This window comes from Prionailurus bengalensis, chromosome E4 (genome assembly GCF_016509475.1).
Source record: "Prionailurus bengalensis isolate Pbe53 chromosome E4, Fcat_Pben_1.1_paternal_pri, whole genome shotgun sequence".
NCBI lineage: Eukaryota > Metazoa > Chordata > Mammalia > Carnivora > Felidae > Prionailurus > Prionailurus bengalensis.
In genome coordinates, this window is record NC_057360.1 from 17,542,122 (window position 1) to 17,560,009 (window position 17,888).

A 17,888-nucleotide genomic window follows, 5' to 3' on the forward strand; every position below is an offset into this window, starting at 1 on the left:
TGTGGCTGCACACCGGTTGATGGCGTGGGATGCCATAAACCTCATTGCCACATATTTGAGAAGACAGAAAGAAGTTACTGGCTTCTGTGCCGCTCTGAGGAATCATAGCCGTTCCCAGCTCGGGGATATAAAACTTTACAGCACCCCGCTCTCTTCGGAGCACCATAACTCACTTTCCAGAGGAATTCATCAAAACCCAGCCACGGTTTATTTCACAACAGCATTTAGCGTGGTGATTCAAATGACTGCCAAGCCTTCCGGAATTAGTCCAGGGCTCAAAGAAGTCAGGCTATAGACATCTAAACAGACAAACAAAAACATCCATCGCTGTAGTTCTGAACTCCTTTTCCGCTCTGCTATGACCTTGGTCAATATCTTTTGATCCATCCAAGGTCTGTTGCTAGGAAAGTACAGGAAAACCCGATGGAAAACGTTGCAGGGGAGTACTTGGAATCCTCTCAGAAGATTGTTGTGATGTTTTTCTAACTTTGCATTTTAAGGTCTTAAAATGTGACCATGATTATTTGACCTCATTTCTAACATTTCCCAGTGCTAACTAACCAGCACTGACCGATGGCTTTGGGGGAAAAAAAGTGTGCAGACAGAAGACTTATTTATTAATCATGTGACATAGGACAAGACATGTAATTATTCGGAGCCTCAATCTCCTCCTCTATAAAATCAGGATGATCAATTCTGCCTCATAAAACCGGACTGAGCATTAAGTAAGATCATCTTGGGGGCTTATAACAAATGCTCAGCAAACATCAGCTTCTTTTTCTGGAACATGATCTCCATTCATGGCTTTCCTCAGTTATCAGCCTTAGTGTCTGTCATTGGTTGGTACTGACTGTTGCTTCTGCCTCAAAAAATTTTTTTTCTTGTGCTTTTTCTGGGTGTTCTGACTTCAAGCTAAAATATAAACTCTTTGGGGACAGGAACTGCCTTCTCTCTTTCTTTTGTAAATCATGATTTCACAACATCTAACTATTTTGACCTGTGTATAAGACACATCAATGCTCCGCTGACAGGGTGGACAGTGACGTCAGAGAAAACTTGCTCTCCTGAGGCTACTGGGGGAGCTGAGGGAGGGCTGGACCTCTAGCCCTGGTCTTCCACACTTTGCAAGCAGGCGGCAAGTTCCCATCCCAGAAGAGGAAATTCTCATCTCTCAGGTAGCACGGATTTTGTGTGTGTGTGTGGTCCAAAAAAGGCAGCTGTTTTGTTTTGTTTTGTTTTAGCTGATAATCTAAATATCATCTGAAATGCTCACCCAAATCTCCTTAATAAGATCAGGTATTAAGTTGCCAGATTTCGCAAATAAAAATACAGAATTCTCATTTAAATGTGGATTCCAGCGATAACAACAAATAACTTTGTAGTATAAGCACATCTCATTCAATATTTGAGACACACACTAAGAAAGGTTATTTGATGTTTAGCTGAAATTCACTTCTAATGGAGCATCCTGTACTTTATCTGGCAACACTAGTCAGGTACAAGCAACCGCAAAGCAGCTAGATAGAGGGTGAGGAACAGGGGGAGAGAGAGAAAACAAAAAAACGAAAACTTCCCACTCAACATGAAGCTTCAAATCAAAATCCCAAAATACCTAAAGAAATTAATAGCTAATACAGACAGCCAGCAGAGCATTTGTAACACAAATTCGCTGTAGATGAAATTCTTTTTTCGACAAATGGCATTGAGACTAATCTGACTATTGGGGGGTGTGTAATATCAGTTATTTTTTAATGTTTATTTCTGAGAGTCAGAGAGAGACAGAGTGCAAGCAGGGGAGGGGCAGAGAGCGAGGGAGACACAGAATCCAAAGCAGGCTCCAGGCTCGGAGCTGTCAGCACAGAGACCGACGGGGGCTTGAACCCACGAACTTCAAGATCAAGACCTGAGCCAAAGTCGGACATTCAACCAGCTGTGCCACCCAGGCACCCCTTGTAATATCAGTCATTTTGTTTCTTACCAAACATGTCAGGCATGCCTAAGATTAAAATAACTTATTGTGTATTTTTTCCTTTTGGAAACATAATGTATATGGAGTAAAGATTTTAAAAATCAGAACCAAAAAAGCAATATTAGTAATTAATAAATAAATAAACAGAAGGAAATATAAATAAAGTCTATCAAGTTGTACCAGATAGAGATAGATAACCACTGCTCTCTTTTTGGTGCCTTTTAATTTAACACATGAAAGACAGGAAAAAAAAAAAAAGGCAGTCTCGTCAAGCACTGACCCAAGAGCAACACAGAGAGCAGTATGTGCAAAGGCCCTGAGGTGGGACAGGTCTTGCTGTGTTTGAGGGACTAAATATGGACCAGAACGGCTGGAGTGAAGAGGATATCAGTAAGATAAGGTTGTGCAGTTACTACTGGCCAGCCTGTTCATGCAAGCCCTGCTTAGGTTTATCATTTTATTCTATGTGCAGTAAAGAGCTGTCAATGGTTCTAAGCAGAAGTGGATATATATACTTAGCAACTATCCTTCTATTGGTATTTTTCCAATAGTATTTTAATAATTATCTATGGCTTTTCCTTTTTTTGTAGAACATTTTTTTAAAATTGAGATGTAATTGACATATAGCATTATATTAGTTTCAGGTGTACAATATAATAATCTGCTCTGTGTATGTATTGTGAAATGATCACCATATTAAGTCCAGTTAACACACATGGTTACACATTTTTTTTATTTGTGATGAGAATGTTTTAGATAAAATTAATTCTACACAACAGTTGGACAAAGATTTTTCAGTACAGTATCTTTAGTATCTCCTTAGAGAAAACTGAAGCCATAACTTCCAAACTGAAAAGAATAAGAAATGATTAAACTAAATGAGGAAGCAATAAAATAAGGATAGCATAATGAGAAAAAGAACCCGCTAGAAATCTGGGAAATTAAAGAAAAATGTCACTGACATTTTACAAGCTCAATAGTTCATAAAAACTCAGAGAAGACACTGTAAAAGAAAGGTTTTATAATGTGGAAGATGGAACTGAGGAATTCACTCAGAAACAGACATATACAACTTGCATAATGCAGTTAAGGAACAAGAAGCAGCAATCGAGAGAGAGGTTTTAACATTCATCCAATTCCAGAAACAGAGAAAATGAAAAGAATGGCAGAGAATCAGAATTCTTCAGAGAATCAAATGCTTCATAATTTGAAGAGATAATTGCCAGACTCTTTCCAAATTTGGATGAAGACATGAGTCATTAAGTGGAAAATGCACTCTAAGTATCTAAGATAAATAAAAAAACAAATTCAGCCACAGACACGTTAAAGAACAACAAGGATCATGAGGAAATCTTTAAAATTACCAGATAAGAAGCTAGAACAACTAGACCAATAGCAGACCTCTTGTCCACAAAAGCAGGTGTCAAAGACAAGGGAATATCACCTTTGAAGGGTGAAAGGAAAATAAATATAAACACCTAGGATTGAATTTTACCATTAGCATCAAAGACCTAAGAACAGAGACTTAAACCAATCATATGAAGAGTTCATTGTCTCAAATCAAAGGGACGAGGAAGGAGCAGCCTGGGAGAGGGGAGGGCTATCAAAAAACCTGGAGTTCTACTTCCCTTGCTTCTGCTCTGCTTTCTTTAGCTTGTGGCTTCTCTCTTCATTGTTCCATGGAGGTTCCTGTGTCCCACGAAAGGACAAGGGTAAAAGTGTGTCCCCGTTAGCTAAGTTGGCCCCTTTAGGAAAAAAATTTCCCCCACTCAGTGTTTTCTGCTTACATCTCATTGGCCACTCATTACTATGAGAGTCTGGAAAATGCAGTCTATCTGCTGAGCTCACAGCTGCCCCAAATAAAATTTAGTGTTCCAGTTCTGTTTCTAAGGAAGAAGGAGGACAAGAACGTGGGCTGGGCAGCTAGTAGTCACTGCCACAGCTATTATTTGAGAGTGTAAGCAAAACGAAGACATTTCTAGCCATAGAAAATATCAAAAGAACTTTACAGCCTCTCACTAAAAGCATTATCAAGGACCTATGTCATTTAGAAATAAAGTAAATCCAGGAGCACCTGGGTGGCTCAGTCGGTTAAGCATCTGACACTGGGTCAGGTCATGATCTCATACTTTGCAGATTGAAGCCCTGCATCCGGCTCTGTGCTGACAGCCTGTTCCAGGTTCTGTGTCTCCCTCTCTCTCTCTGCTCCTCCCCCACTCACGCTCTGTCTCTCTCACTCTCTCAACAATAAAATAAACATTAAAAAAATTTAGAAATAAAGTAAACCCAAAGGGAAGATACAGACCACAGGGAGCAATGGGGCCACAGCAATCTATAAAACATGTCAGTAAATACCACTATAATTTACTGTAACAAATAAATATTATTTTTTTGTTTTTTAAAAAGGTAAAACTGAAATTGCAAGTAAAAATTACAAGATGGTGGAAATATCTAAATGTGGCAACATGTTAAGGTTTTATAAAGCTGAAGTGAGTCGGGGCACCTGGGTGGCGCAGTCGGTTAAGCGTCCGACTTCAGCCAGGTCACGATCTCGCGGTCCGTGAGTTCGAGCCCCGCGTCAGGCTCTGGGCTGATGGCTCGGAGCCTGGAGCCTGTTTCCGATTCTGTGTCTCCCTCTCTCTCTACCCCTCCCCCGTTCATGCTCTGTCTCTCTCTGTCCCAAAAATAAATAAACATTGAAAAAAAAAATAAAGCTGAAGTGAGTATATAAATTATATATTATTCTTTATATTTGCCTATAAGTTTGGAACATCTGAAAATTTGAAAAATTAAGAGAGGCAATGCTTAGACAGAAGTTCAAAACCTCAACACATCAAGAGACTTCACAAAGTTAAAAGGCAAGAGAGAAAGACCAGAAGGGAAATGTTTGACACATGTACAACAGAAAAAAAAAAAAAAACACTATCTTGTATATGGAAAGTTACTATACATCCATAGAGAAAAGCCAAAACCCAATGGAAGGAGAGGAAAGGATATGAAAGGATATGAGATTTTGTAGAAGAAGAAATACAAATGGCTAATAAATATTTTTTAAAAACGCTCAACCGGGGCACCTGGGTGGCTCAGTGGGTTAAGCGTCCGACTTCGGCCCAGGTCATGATCTCACGGTTCATGAGTTCGAGCCCCGCATCGGGCTCTGTGCTGACAGCTTGGAGCCTGCTTCCGATTCTGTGTCTCCCTCTCTCTCTCTGTACCTCCCCAGCTCGTGCTCGCACTCTGTCTCTGTCAAAAATAAATAAACTTAAAAAAAAAATTAAAAAAAAAAAAACGCTCAACCTTGTAATCAGAGAAATTCAGTCTAAAACAACAATAGGGTGTTCATTTCACCTGCCAAAGAAATAAAAATTTAGAAAATTGAACATACCCAGTCTTGGCAAGAGAGAAAAGCATGGCTACTCCTGGGCCCTGTCAGTGGGCGTGTTTTTTTGGCAAAATTTGTTTCGATTGCAGTTTGGTAGCACTTACAATTTGTGAATGTCCATACTAGTACACTCATACTTCCACTTCCAAAAATCTATTCTACAGGGGCGCCTGGGTGGCTCAGTCGTTTAAGTGTCCAACTTAGGCTCAGGTCATGATCTCGCCGTTCGTGAGCCCGCATCGGGCTCTGTGCTAACAGCTCAGAGCCTGGAGCCTGCTTCGGATTCTGGGTCTCCCTCTCTCTCTGCCCCTCCCTTGCTGTCTCTCTCTCTCTCTCTTTCAAAAATAAATAAAAACTAAAAAAAAAAAAAAAAGAGTGATCATTGCAACACATACTACAATCATAAAATGCCAGGACCAACGAAGATGCCCAACAATTGAAAAGTAGATAAACAGATAATGATACACCAGTACTAAAAGATCTCATGGAGCCATTAAAAAAAAAGCAGCAGACTTCTAGAGAGTGCCATATTGTGAAACACACAAGGCAAGCAATGACTACAGCATGAGCACATGTATGCTCCTTAAAAATCATCCATGGGTATTCTCTGTGCTTGGAAAAAGAGCAAAAAGGACACATACTAAAATACTAATAGTGGGGAAGGCCAGGAAGGAGCCTGGGAAAGCTGCAATATATTCTTCTGTAGGGTTTGAATCATTTAGAAGATTTAATATTTAAAAGGTAAGAAAGAGAGACAGTAAATGTTCTGGAAAGAGCTCAGGAAACATTGCTAGACCTCATTTTTCTCATATATAAAGTGAGGATAACTGTGTCTGACCTTGTTCTGGCCTGACCCGGAAGTCATGAGGTTCTGCAGAACGCGTTAAAGGAACAATGAACACGTATCTGGGGGGAAAGGAGACCATATTCAAAAGTAATGGATTGTCCTAGGATAAGTGGGGCCAGGCATTTTACAAGTATCCTTCCTATGAAATAGATTTTAATGCCCTATTATCTTATCTAGGACACTTGGTGGTAAAATCCGTCTAGTGAGTGGCAGAGCTGGGGACTGAACCAGAGTGGCTCTCTCTCCACGCTTTCCCAGAAACCCCAAAGTTCGGCATCTTTTGAGAAGCAGTGCCCGCCATGACTAAGAACACAGAGTGCCTCAGTGCGGGTCCCCACCACTCTCCAACTCCGCGACACTGGACAAGTTATGACACTGCTCTGGGTCTCTCTTCTCTCTTGTAAAATGGGTGTAATAATAGCACCTCCTGCAGAGAATTATTGTAGAAATTAAATGAGTTAATAAATGTGAGACACATCAGTACCCAGCACAGTAGGTCATGGGTAAGTACTGGCTATCACTAGTATTTGCTCCAATCGTCTGGTTGACCTGTGGGAGAGAGAAGCATTTGGGGTTGAGTATGGAGTGAAAAACGTAACGCACATCTCTTTTCTCCCTTCAGAATACTTTGGTGTGTTTTTTTTTAATGTTTATTTATCTTTGAGAGACTGTGCAAGCAGGAGAGGGGCAGAGAGAGAGGGACAGAGGATCCGAAGTGGGCTCTGAGCTGACGACAGAGAGCCCACAGAGAGCCCTGTGTGAGGCTCGAGCTCACAAACTGTGAGATGGTGACCTGAGCCGAAGTCTGATGCTTAACCGACTGAGCCACCCAGGCGCCCTCCCTTCAGAATACTTTGTAAGCAAACAAACAGAAGTCTTTGGTATCTTCTAGGCCCCCAATTCTTGAGGACATCTCCACCACTCCCGCTAATACTTCACTCGGTGCGACTGCCAGCTCCACTCTTGGGGGCACTTCTGGGTTGCCCCTGTGTGACTTAGCACTGGTGAATCCATCCTGCCAAGCTAACGACCAACATTCAGGGTTTTCTTACCCAGCAGACGGGTCAGCGGATGGCAAAAGCCTAAAAGTCCATGTCATAGCTTCACTGTGAGGGGCCCTATGAAACTGGGTGTTCTCTTCTTAAACTGTGCATTTCCCCAGGACATGGAAAGTCTGCTCTTCTGCCACAGAACACGGGGGGCCTGACCGAGCCCCGTCACCCTCCTGTGACAGGCCACCTGTCGTCCCCACTGCCAGCATCTTGCAGACCTCCCAAAAGTTCATGCATCCCTGCCCACTCTTTTTTCATCCAGTGGGAAAAGAGGTTGATGGAGAGCTAGAAGATGCACTGTCTATGCCAGGGACTGAATGAAATGCTGGGGAGCGAGACTGTGAAATCCAAAAGGGAGCTCCAGGGACAGAATGGCTCAGTCTGGCCCGCATGGGCCAAAGCAGGGCCGGCCCCTGTCTTATGCCTCCCTCGCTTGGTGCTTCGGGGCTTAGGGTGGCCCAACAGTGTTCTCCCGCTGGTAGGTAAAATGGCTCAGGGAGGCATGGAACAGCAGTGAGCCATGGATAAAGAGGATGGAGAAATAAAAAAGAAAGCCAGAGAGATAAAAAGAGCCCTCGGGAAATGGCAGCTCCAGAAGGCAGCAAGATGCTTTAATCTTTCAGCAAAAGGACAGCATCTGATTCTTCGTGTTTGCAGATCTTTGCAAACTGAAGAACATTTTGGGAATATAGAAAGGCAGCATTCTCTCTCTCAGGAATGTGACTGTCGCCCCTTTGACCTAAAGGGGTGGCTTTGGACAAGTTGCTTAACTTTGCTGAGCTGCGGTTTCCCCTTTGAAAGACAGGATAATCGTCTGTACCATATAAGGCAGACTCGGACTTAGACAAGATAGAGGTTCATTATTCTGTCATGTGTAGGTTGTTCCAAGATGCCATGGCCCTTCCATAGCCATCGGACACTCCAGGCTCTTTCCTTCTTACTATTTCACCATCCTGGGCACATGGCTTCCAACTTCAAGTTCACCCTATGGTCCAAGATGGCTGTCCAAATGCCAACCATTGTGTCTGGATTCTGGATAGAGATGAGAAGGATGAAAGGATGGGCAAAAGGGCATACTCCCGGCTGAGTCAGCCCCTTGCAGGATTGTCCTGGGTCTCTTTCCCACCCCCCAAAACTTTTACTTACATCTTATTGACCATCGCTGCCCGTCAGGGAAGGAAGGCTGGGAAATGGCTGTTAGCCTTGCACATTGTCACCTGGCACAGAAGGAGAAGTCCGTTAGGAAGGAAGCAGATACTGGGCAGGTGCTCTCTGCTGTCAAACCCCAGAGAGTCATTAAAGAATGACAGGAAATAATGCATGCGAATAAGCACTTTGTTAGCTCAGAAGTCTCTGCAGCTGTTCTCAGTCACCCTCACAACAGTCTTGTGCAGCGGGAACGGAGGTCCACGGAGACATTCAAGGTCAACAGTCAGTAAACGATAGAGCTGGCATTCCAACTTCTACCCGTCTATGACTTTCTTGTCCCTCCCCTCCCTATTGCAGAGAGAAAGAATGTTTTTTCTGAGGACGTCTGTTGTGAGTCTGTGCAGGGGAGGTTAGCAGTCAAGTGTATATGCCTACCGCCTACCCTTCCGGGTCTAGATTTCAGGGGCTGGGGGATTCCCTTGGGAGCTGAGAGCCTAGGCTGTTGTCCACTGAGCGTGGACCACTGACAACCCCCGGTCATCGTCAGCCTCGGTGAGCTCTGTTCATGATGTCCTCTTTGAGATTATGAATGCTGTTAATTTTACGTTTTACCAAGAGCCTTGGGACCAGAGGCCGTCAGGCATGAGTGACTATGAATTGCATTGTATTACATTATTAATTGCCATGTTATCTGGAGTCAAGAAACTGACTGATGCTTCAGCAAGCAGTGCTGTGAAATAGAAATCTTCCCTAGTCCCTGTCTCCCCACCCCTCCCCAGCTCACAGGGAGAAGGCAGGGGATCCTATGCCCAAATTTGTTCTGAACTCTTCAGAAGAACCAGCTGTGACTCTAGGAGGCCACCGTCCTGTGGGCGTGGGAAGCAGTGCATGTACGTGACGAGAGAGAGGTTAGCACTGGAAGCAGGACTATGGGAACAGCCATCCTGGGGTGTCTGAAATCCATCATAAGGTGGGCGTGTGACCAAGAGGACACGAACCAACCAGAAGTTTGGATTCGGGTAGTTTGTGAGGACAAAGTGCTAAGGATTCACAAACTCAGGGAGGCTGTGAGCATCCAGGAAAGGGACAGTGAACCCTCTGAAGTACAGGATCTGCCTGGAGCACAGCAGAAAGGACCTGGAAGGGCTCGAGAAGCCCCAGAGGGAGGTTAGACTCCAGAGGGATGTCAGCCGGGCCAACTGGTCAACAGCTCCCTGTGCCTGCCCTCTGCTAGGCGTCTGTGGCCGTCCCCCAGACTCCCCCCAGACTCTGTAGTCACTTCCTGCTTTCCAAGCAGCACCTCAGAGGTCAGAACTTGGGGTACCTTCACCCAAAAAAGGAGGGTGAGAATAAGGTGTCGGCCCCAGGACCCGCTCTGCAGAAGGGAACCCTTCTTTGCTTCTTGGCTCCCCCAGTGCCAGGAACCTCTAACTAGTGCAGAGATCTTCCCGAGTAAGGGCATCCCCGAAGGCTTCTCACAGGCTTTGAGGGTCTTCTGGGACAACAAAGGCAGGGCTGCTGGTGGGTGGTAGACTTTGGAGTGTCGGTTGACAGGTGGTGGAATCACCCCGTGTGTCGGCCACCACTTTAGTCAGACACGCTGACTCAGCAAGTCTTGACGGGCTCTTCACGTGGGAACAGACACTTGGCATCTCCCGGCTGCCTCTACGTGCACTGAGCAAAATCTCAACCTGCAGAATCGCCGTCAGGATTACATCGCGTCCGTGAAACCCTTTGCGCAGCGCCTGATGCAGAATAGCTGCTCGACAGATGTTAGCAACCTATTCCCGCGCATGGCTCCTCCCTTACGTGTCGCAAGCCGGATCACAGGTGGGGACGGCAGGTGGAAGCCGGTGGCGACCCCAAGGAGGAAGCGTTCTCATACCCTAAGACGCTGCCTCCGGGGACCAGGGGCTGTCACACACACTGACGGTCCAGCACCTCCACCTTTCTAGTCTGGGAATGAGAGCCACCAGCAAAAGGCTTTGGAGGGTCCAGTATCCGCCATTTACTGGTTAGACATTCTCGGGCAACTTGCTTTACGTCACTTAAGCTCGGTCAGACCGTCTGTGGAACGAGAGTCGTCGTGCCTCCCTCAGAAGGCCAGTCTCTGAGGAGAGCCCCCACCCCCATCAGACCTGATGGTGCAGGCTGTCAGGGAGCCTGAACCAACAGGCACATACGCAGTCCCCCAAGGTAGCTCCCAGAGCCTCTGCCAGAGAAAGGCCAAAGCCGGGCAGCTGAAAGATCTCTCTTCCCAGGGTGTGGATGCAGGAAAACCCCCAAGATGACGCCATCTTCTGTGGGCTTCCCCCACTGCTTCCGAGAAACACTGCTGTCATCACCAGACATGACCTTGCTCAGCTTCACAGCCCTTCGGGGGCAGGGGACAAAGAGGGCAGAAAACGCAGGTGCAGAGAAAGGTAAGCTGCTGGGAATCACAGGCCTGGAAAGAGTGAGGACTCGGGCTCCTTGCAACCAACACCCAAGATGAATTCAGACTCAACCTACTTTCTTATACATGCATGTGTGAGGACACCTATACAGATAGTGCCTGGACAGGCTGGACACATGCTTTTAAGACTTGCACTTGAGGTCGATGGGAAACAGCCCCTTTATGTAGGAAGCGAACACTGGGCATCTTCCCTGGGACATCTGTAACAGTGGGCAAAATCCCCACTTGCCAAATTGCTGCAAGGACCAAATCCCATACAGAAAATGCTTCACCCAGTGCCTGATGCAGGATAGCGGCTTAACAGATGTTAGTGACCTATTACTGGGTACAGACTTGTCGCAAGCTCACTCACATACGGTCCCCGTATGGCAGCGCACTGCCCCACCCCAGAGACACCAATCCTAGAGATGATCGTGTGCACGGCCCTTCTTGGATTTGAGCAGTGTACATCTTGCACCACTATACATGGCAGGCTGCTGAGGGCCCTTACTCGGAGCAGAATGCAAACCACTACAGGACACCCCTTCTGCCTTTGACTTTCAGCTAACCTTCGTATCCCTTCACTTGCTCCTCCCCCCCAGCTCTAAGTCACCCCCTTGGTGGAAAGCCTAAGTGGTAGAGTCAGCCAGGAAGGTGGTGTGTGGAAAAACTGAGGGCAGTCTGCTTTCTTTCCTTCCTCTCTCAATGTTTACCTGAATCTTTAGTCTCTTATCACATTTTAGGGCCAGGGGCTGATTTTTGAGACAAAGTATGCTGCCTGCTGATGTAGCCTGGATGTCTGGGGGCCTTGCTGGAATCCAGCGGCCACCAGGTGGGCAAAGGATGTTGGGGGACCATGGGGTGTTTCACCCTCAGCAAAAGCTGAAGGAAGAAACTGTGAGGCTGCTATTTCAACTTCAGTGTTGAGTCTCACCCCCAAGTCGTTTATCTGACAAGCCGGCAAGGCCAGGACAGAGCCTGGATCTCAAGGCCGGCCCAGTTCCCAATGCACTAATGACAACTGACAGACACCAAATCCTTGCAATTTCCAAACAAAACCTTGGTGCTCCAATCCCAGGGCTCCCCGGGAAACACTCCATTGATTTCCCAGGCTTTGCTCCGCTGATCCTCACTGATTGCCAACAATCCCCAGCTGAGCAAGTTCATTGCCCTCCAGGCCCTCCCTCCCTCTTAACCCTTCTCTGCCCATACCCTTGTCCCCTGCTTCAGCTGGGGAGCCCTCGGAGAAGCCAGCCAGACAAATGCAGCCGGCCCGGATTTATGCTGCTTAAAATAACATCACCTGTTTGTGCACACTTTATCCGGCTGCTGAAATGATGCCGGCGGTTGGCAGGGCTGGGATGGGCAGATCCACCATTTTAATGTTAGAAAGTTCCTGGGCTCCTTCAAATATCGTCTGCCAAACAGCCAAAGGTAGCATCGCTCTCACTCACAAAGGCTTTGCACAAGACACAAGATGAAACAGAATCACAGCCAGATTCAAATCCTTTATACTCTGCTCCAGTTCTGGTTCTTAAAACAGAGGGTGGGCTTTTTTTTGTATCATTATTTTAATTATGGACTGAGTCAGACTTCCCAAAAGAAATACCAAATAATATCATAAACAACTATGTCTCCAGCACCTAACTTAAAAAAGGGAAATATTGAATGTGTGGAAAACCACAATGTAAGGCAATCCCGTTTTTTTTCCCCCTCCCACCCCAGATATTACCACCATCCTAAATCGGGTCTTTACTGTCGCCCTGTGTCTTTATACCCCACACCATTTTGTCAACTTTTTATCTTGAGATGCTTGTAGATTCACATACAGGGCTGAGAAATAATAGAGAGCCTATACACTTCACCCAGTTTCCTCCAGCGCAAACATCTTGCAAAACTATACTGCGATGTCACAATCAGAAAACTGGCATTGCTGCAGCCCCCTAACCTTGTCCAGATCTCACCCGTTTTACATGCACGTGTGCGTGTTTGTGCACGCACGTGTGCGTACTATGTGAGCATTTAGTTCTATTAACTCATGTGAAGATCCCATGTGCCCACCTCCACACTCAGCTACAGAAGTGCTCTATCGTAAGGACCCTCTCCCAGACAAAGATCCCTTCTTCTCTCTTTCCTCCCCCCTCTCCCAGGCCCCTGACAACCATTAATCTGTTCTTCATTTCTTTTTATTTTGCCATTCCAAGTTAATACCAATGGAAGCATATTGTGTAATCATTTAAGATTGGGTTTTTTCCACAAACAGGATGCCCTGGGAATCCACCCTAGTGTTACATGTATCAGTAGTTTGCTCCTTGTTATCGCTGAGTAGTTTTCCACTGTATGGATGTACCACAGTGTGTGTGACCATTCACTGGAGAGTATTTGGAGTGTTCCCAGTTGGAGGCTATTACAAATAAAGCTGCCATGAACATTGGTGTAGAAGTTCTATGAACATAAATTTTCATTCTTTGGACGTGAGTGACTGAGATTACAACTGCTGAGGTTTATGGTAAGCACATACTATTGTGTTTAAAATTTTTTTATTTTGAGAAAGAGAGTGTGCGTGTGTGTGCGCGCATGCAAGTGGGAGATGGGGGAGGGAGGGGGGTAGAGAGAGAAGAGAGGGAATCCCAAGCAGGCTCTGTGCTCTCAGAGCCTGACGGGTTGAACTCACGGACCGTGAGATCATGACCTGAGCTGAAATGAGGAGTCGGATGCTTAACCGACTGAGCCACCCTGGCACCCCTTATATTTTTTAAATATGGTACCGATTCACTTCTTTGAAACATACAATGGTAGCATACTATGTATGTTCTTCTGCAACTCACTTCTCTCTCAACACCTGTTCCTTCCATGTATTCGTGTTGCTGTATGTAGCTCTAGCCTATTTATTTGTACTGATATGTAGCATCCCATTGTATGAATATGCTACCATTTAGGTATCCATTATAATTCCCATTTTAAACGGCCTAAAATCTTGGCAGGGGAGTGGGTTTTGTAGGCCAGAAAGTCATTTGCCTTCCTAGTTTTAGAATGGGGTAATATGGAATAAGCCTGAACCTGTCCAGAAGACAAGACACTAGAGTGATTTGCTCTTGGTCGTGTCCACTAAATGACCTTGGTAAAGTCACTTGGCCTTCCTGAGCTCAGCTTTCTCATCCATAAAATGGGAACATAATAATAATAAAATAATAATAATAATAATAATTAATGCTTAATTTTTGTGGGAAGTAAATGAAAGTATAGTGTGTGTACTAAAAACAAACCAAAGCATGTTGAATACATGGCAGTTACATTTATTAGTTAATAATTATAATTAAATACCAATTATCACCAATGGAAAGAACAAAATATGCATTCTGGATTTTTCATGGAGAATCCAATTTCAGATCATCTCTCCCATTGTCCCCCTCAACTGGTTTGTCAGGCCTGTCCTGCTTTGTAGTCAAAAATGCCATCAATAGGCTAACAGACACATGAAAAAATTCTCCACGTCACTCACCATCAGGGAAATACAAATCAAAGCCACAATGAGATACCACCTGACACCTGTCAGAATGGCTGAAATTAGCAACTCAGGCAACAACAGATGTTGGCGAGGATGCAGAGAAAGAGGATCTGTTTTGCATTGTTGGTGGGAAGGCAAACTGGTGCAGCCACTCTGGAAAACAGTATGGAGGTTCCTCAAAAAGTTAAAAATAGAGCTATCCTATGACCCAGCAATTGCACTACTAAGTATTTATCCAAGGGATACAAGTGTGCTGTTTTCAAGGGGCACAAGCACCCCAATGTTTATAGCAGTGCTATCGACAGTAGCCAAAGTATGGAAAGACCCCAAATGTCCATCAACTGACAAATGGATAAAGATGTGGCATATATATACAATGGGGTATTACTCGGTGATCACAAAGAATGAAATCTTGCCGCTTGCAACAACGTGGATAGAACTAGAGGGTATTATGCTAAGCAAAATTAGTCAGTGAGAAAAAGACAAATATCATATGACTTCACACATATGTGAAATTTAAGATACAAAACAGATGAACATAAGGGAAGGGAAGCAAAAATAATATACAAACAGGGAGGGGGACAAAACATAAGAGACTCTTAACTATGGAGAACAAACAGAGGGCTGCTGGAGAGGTTGTGGGTGAGGGATGGGCTAAATGGGCAGGGGGCATTAAGGAGGGCATTTGTTGGGCTGAGCACTGGGCATTATACATAGGGGATGAGTCGCTGGAATCTACTCCTGAAATCATTATTTCACTGTATGCCAACTAACTTGGATGTCAATTAAAATTAAAAAGAAATGCCATCAATAAATAAGGTCAGGGCAACCACAGAGGTCCTAGTCCTGACCTCCCTCTGGGGTAGCGATTTTTATCACATTTTACAGATGAGGTAACTGAGGCTCAGATGTTGAGTCACTGGCCCACGATCACACAGGAGCTGGACTCCATTGCCTTTAGTCTGGATCCAGAGTCCACATTCCTCCAACTTCCTTGCGGCCATGAACAGCCTCTGGGAAACCCTGGGTGGCCAGAATTGGGCATCCAGGCCATGGGTGTGCAGGGGGTGGGCCCCAGTCCTTCTCAGAGCGGGGAGGAGGCTCCTCCCTGTGCCCAGCTCCCCCGGGGCTCTCTCCAGGGTCCAGGACCCTCATCCATCCTCCCAGGCCCCTGGAGCAGAGCAGGAGGCACTGGGACCAGCTGGGTGGCCACAGGATGGGAGCAAGAAAGAAGGGGGAAACAGGAAAGACTGCACCAGAAACGCAAAACAAGCATTTAAATAGACATTCCTGCGTTGTTGGGCTAAACAAGGACCACAGAGTGACATGACAACAGTCTCCAAATATTTAAGTCATGTGAGTCCTCAGGAAGGAGAATTTTTTTTAGCCCAGAATGAGGAGGGAGACACTGGGGGAAGGGCTGGGGAGGAGCTCCTCATCCTGAAGAGGAATGAAGTCCAGCATTCAGGAGGGAGAAGGGACTCGGAAGACAGGTTCCCCTTTCCCTGCTTTTGCCTCAGTTTCTTCCCCTGTAAAGTGAGACCAGTGGACTGAATCTTCTCTAAGGTCAGCCCAACTCTGGTGCTTTTGGGGAGGAAAAAAAAAGGTTTTCCATCACACAGCAAGAAAGAATAGTCCTGGGAGGCATTCCTGTGGCCCATCAGGGTATCATAACCATGTGATGTGGCTTCCTGTCACTTCTGGCTTCTCTGTGTCACAGTCCACTTTAGCTGGGATGTTTCCCGGGACAGCAAGTGAGGGGGTTAGGGAGGCAGATGGGGCCTTGGGAAGGATTAATTTCTGCTTCTGGAAAGGGCATTGCCTGTTTCCCAAAGTGGGATCCACTGAGCCCCGGAACCCAGGCCCCGCCCAGACATCCTTGCAGAGAATCCCTGAGCAGAAAGCCTGAAGGCTTTGCTGTTCTGACCTGCTCATCTGTTTTCCTCGGAGGCCACACAGGCTGCAACCCCATCACCCCAGACACCAGAGGCCAAGATGCCTGCAGTCTGGGTGTCCCAGACACAAACCCTGTCACCCTGAGCTGTGCATGTTCCCGTAATCAGGCCCCAGCGGCTATTCCTCACACCTGACCGGAGCCGGTTTTCCCAGGGGAGACGGTGCATTCGGGCACCTCCTTCTAAAGACAAAGTGTCTGCCTTGAAACTCATCATTCCCGGAAAACCGAAGAAGCGCCCCCACTCTCCAGCCATTCACCTGAGCCCCCTCCACTCCCTCACACCCCACCCTCAGCCGCTCAGCCGGCCTCTCTTGCCTGGTCCTATCAGGCCTCCTGCAAATGGTCCGGCCCACCCAGCCCGGACCTTCTGTGCCCAACGCCACCTGCTCGCGCTCTCAACATGCTTTCCCAGGCCTCACAACCCCCACCCCTTCCCCCCGACCCCCGGGCCTGTAGTGTTCCAGAATTTGGAAGGTTTGATTTTAGGGAAGTGACAGGCTACTTAGCCCCTCCGGTGTATAGAACATCCCAGCCAGGTCCCGGCCAACTCCCAGCAATCAGGCACATTAATACTTCTGCAGGGAGAACCATGAATATTCACGCCAAGTGGGGATAAATAAAAGACTATAAATAGCCTCAGTTCAGGCAGGTTTTGCCTCCAAATGAGTTACATAAAGCCTCTCTGTTCTCTGGTTTCTGTGGATAAGAGACTGAGGGTCTGACTGGTTAGCCCTGGCCTCACCTTCCACCTGGGCTGTGACCCCCTTGCCTCCCAGCTGGCCCCTCCCTGCTCTGCATGCAGATGGCTTGCAGTCCCAGGGGTCTGAGCAGCCCCAGCCGCTTCTCTCCCCTGGCCCTGGAGGGCAAGCCTCCCTCCCTTCTCTCTGCTGCTCTGCCCCAAGGAAGAGCCAGCCTCACAGGGCCTCCCCAACCCAGCGGATGGGTTCTCATTGCACGATGCTGAGTGATCACTTCTGTCAACACAGAGGGGCTTCAGGTGACTGTGCAGTGGAGTGTAGATGGGAGTGTTTGTTGAAATGGAGGGCTCACCAAAGGAGACTAGGGAAGATGCTCAGCACACGGGGGGTGGGGGGGCCTGAGTTCATCCCTGACCGCCTGCTCGGTAGGCCGGGTGTGCGCCTGAGCACAGGCACTGAAGGAGCAACTTCCACCAGGGTGCCCGGAGTGACTGGAGCAAGGGCAAAGGCCACTCTGGGGACTGGGACACGATTCCAGTGCAAAGTGGAGTAGCGATGAGCACAGGGCCACGCCTGTCCTTGTGATGATGCTTCCATGCAAATTACAAAACTTCCATTCCAGGCAGCTCCCCCCCACCCCCGCCCCGCCCCCCAGGCCATGGCCCAGCCAGGCCCTTGGCTCCTCACCAGAGTGCAGGCCAGGAGTCTCAGAATCACATGCTGTGACCCAGAGGAGGCGCTTCCCTGACTGCCACACGGAACACCCTAGGGCTGGGGAGGGTGCCTAGCGCGGGACCCACTGGGGTCTGCAGTTCCGGAAACCCTTCTCTCAGGTGCACCGTGGGGACGGCACCTCTAAAATGGCTTTGAGGGCAGCCAGCACTGGGGATCC